Source organism: Propithecus coquereli, unplaced genomic scaffold, assembly GCF_000956105.1.
Source record: "Propithecus coquereli isolate 6110/MARCELLA unplaced genomic scaffold, Pcoq_1.0 Scaffold557, whole genome shotgun sequence".
Lineage (NCBI taxonomy): Eukaryota > Metazoa > Chordata > Mammalia > Primates > Indriidae > Propithecus > Propithecus coquereli.
The window spans coordinates 1,306,642-1,309,998 of record NW_012151474.1 but is presented as its reverse complement, the minus strand read 5'-3'; positions in this window follow the sequence as shown (position 1 = coordinate 1,309,998).

The window sequence follows — 3,357 nt, the reverse complement described above, 5'->3', positions numbered from 1 at the left end:
TTACTCTGTCACCCTGAGTAGAGTGCAGGGGCAACAGCCTAGCTCACAGCGGCCTCAAACTCCTGAGCTCAAGCAATCCTCCTGCCTGGGCCTCCCAGAGTGCTGGGACTACAGGTGTGACCCACCGCACCTGGACAAAATATTTTTTTAAAAAAGAAGAAAACTGAAAGGAGATAGAGGAGGGGAGGTGCAGGACAGGAGCTGAGAAGAGGTGGGAGGAGGGACAAATCTGCCTCCCAGATAATCTCCATTGTCCCCCTTCTGCATCCCCCACCCCTGGTCCCAGCCACCAGCACCACCTGCCAGGACCAACGCTGCAGCCCCCTCACCCCCCTGCTCCTACCATGCCTCCCCCAGGCAGCCAGAGAGCCGCCTCCCTAAACCTCAAGTTGGTTCTGATTTCCCCACTCCAGTTTGAGACCCCTCCCACAGCTCCCTCTGGCCCCCAGACAAAACCCAAACTGCTGAGCACGATCACCATGCTCCTAACCATGTGGCCCTGCCAGCCTGTCTCTCCTGCCCTCTGCTTGCTCCACGCTTACTCTGCCCAGGTCTGTGCAGAGGCCGTTCCAGCTGCCTGGAACACGCTTCCCACCTTTCTCCTGTGCCCGGCTTACACCAGATCCTCCTCCCAGAGCCCTCCCAACACACCAGGGCGAGGCTGGGTTTGGTGCCACCTGTGTGTGCCCACAGCGCACCCTCAGGGCAGGTCCCACCACTGGGCTGAGATCTAGAGGGAGGTTGGCGACATTTGGAGTGTGTGTGGGGGTGGGGGCACTGAGGAGGAACCCAGGTCTCCCTAAGTCCAAATGCCAGCGGCTCACACCTGAGCCGTGAGCCAGAGGCCCCGGTGTGCGGGTGCAGAAGTGTCCTCCTGGCCCTCAGCTTCCTTGCTGTGCAAAATGGGGCTGTTCGTGCTGCCGCCTCCCTCCATAAGAGAGTAACGGGACGGACGATGAGGTGACCGACACAAAAGCCTGTCCCGCATCTACGCAGTCTTCACTCAAGGTGGGCTCCGTGCCGAGGGGCTCCCATAGGATCCCTGAGAAGCCAGTTTACAGCTGGGGAAATAGAAGCTGGACAGTCACAGCGCTGGGGTTTCACCCCACACAGCCGGACCACAAAACCCAAGCATCGGGTGATGCACTGAATGAGGTTTGTCCAGATCACATCATTCTCATTGTTCCGTAACAGATGTAAACGTCTGTTTTATTCAGCCCTAGTCCCTGGGGATCGCATTACTAGCGGTCACGCTGACACTGACATCCCCCACGTTCCGTGTGCCAACAGACGCGGCCCCATCTGGCAGGTGCCTTTTGGCCAGTTGAGGACAGCAAGGCTGCACCGACGTCACCGACCCCAGTCACAGACCACGTCACCGACTGCAGCGGATTTCGCACGGCTGTAATCACCAAACGCCGAATCTGAATTTAACGAAAGATGTGGTTAACTACGTTGGGTCACAGTCCCTTTACAAAATAATGTGGCTTTATTGAGAAAAGTGTCCTGCCTGTGACTCGAAATTCTACCCTAGACAGGCGTTCTCACAGTGGGGCCCTGGACCCCATTCTCAGCGTCGCCTGGGCATTCGGCACGAACGCGTGTTCCCAGGCTGCCCCGGAGAGGCGCTCCAGGAACTCGAGCAGGGCCGCGGCAGCCGCTGCTTTAACAGCCCCTGGAGGATTCTGCTGCCCGATGACCTGTGGGCACCACTGGGTTGGGTATCTTTTGCCCTGGGCACCAAGAGACATGGACAAGGATATTCGTAGAAGATCTTTTAGTAGTAACTGAAATAACTAAGGAAAAACACCTGAACGTGACCCCCAATACTTACCAGTAGATGATTGTAATATTGTATTATAATAACGGATGTAATATCGTAATAGTAATGTATATTTATAATATTATACTTGTTTAAAATTATAATATCTGAACTCCAGCTATATACGTATATAGATATAATATTCATGTGGTCGTTTATAAATAATGTTGGACACAAAAGGCAAGTGGCAGAAGAACAAGGTACTTACATAAGATTAAGGCCAGGAGGACTTTTGGCACCACATCTGGCTAATTTGGTCCCTTTCAGTAGCAAGCCTTGGCTGGGCGCGGTGACTCACGCCTGTAATCTCAGCACTTTGGGAGGCTGAGTCGGGAGGATTGCTTGAGCCCAGGAGTTGGAGGCTGCAGTGAGCTGTGGTGACACCACTGCACTCCAGCCTGGGCGACAGAGCAAGACCCTGTTTTGTGGTCTCTAACACAAACAAAAGCATGACTGTGCTATGGCTTGAATGTGTCTTCCAGATTTCACGTGTTAGAAACTTAATATTCAAATTCATGTATGTTGATGGCATTGGGAGGTGGATTCTGGGAGATAATCAGGATTAGCGAAGGCCATCAGGGCAGGGTCCCCACGCTGGGACTGGTGGATTTACAACGGGAGGAGGACAGACCGGAGCTGCCAGGCTCTTGCCCTTTCGACATGTGACACCCTCTGCCACGCAACGACACAGTGAAGGCCCTGGCCGGATTGCCAGCGCGGTGACAGTGGACTTTCCGGTTTCCTGGACGGCAGGACATAAAGCTCTGTCCTATCAATTACCCAGTCTCGGGTATGAGTGACAGCAACAGAAAACAGACTGCGACACCTGTAAGTTTCTATTTGATGCTGGACATTGTGGATACATTGTTGCCGGGGTGCCAGGTGGTGTTATTAATGTTTCCTCCTTACAGGCCGACAGACCATCAGGTTACCTCGGCCCTGCGCAGACCTGCACTTGGAGTCACAGCCCTGACCCTGGGGAGTGGAACGTCTGTGCCTTCAGAGGACAGCCTGTGACAGTCACCAGCCTCACCGCGCCCCGCTCGGCCCGCGCCCGTCCAGCTGCCGGAATCCCCGCTCAGCCCTTTGTCCTCTGGGACCCTTTTCAGCTGGTTTCTTGCAGTTTCCCGGCGCGGTGCAGCTCAGGGCCGACCCCCTGCTCCCCGAGGGATTTGCGCTCTCGGGTCCCCTCCTCTGCAGGGTCCCCCTCAGACCCCGGGGGGGCGTTTGGAGCCTCGAACTCCAGTCCCTGCTGCCCAGCACTGCTGTGCCTCGTCCTACTTCCCCCGGGAACCGGGGGCACGTGGTTCCCTCTCACAGCCCGGGTCCTGCTAGCGTCAGTCGCTCCCCACGTGCCCCAATGCGTGCGTATGCAATACGGTCGCGTAGGTCTGTCCAGCTGTTAGCTGCCTTGGGGAGGGTCTGCCGCGGAGGGTCAGCTCTACACCAGAGGCTGGGCCTGAGGCTGGCTGCGGGGAGGTCGCTGTTGTTCCCCCAATGGCCGCAAGAGGGCGCCAGCCCGCCCCGCTCTCAGG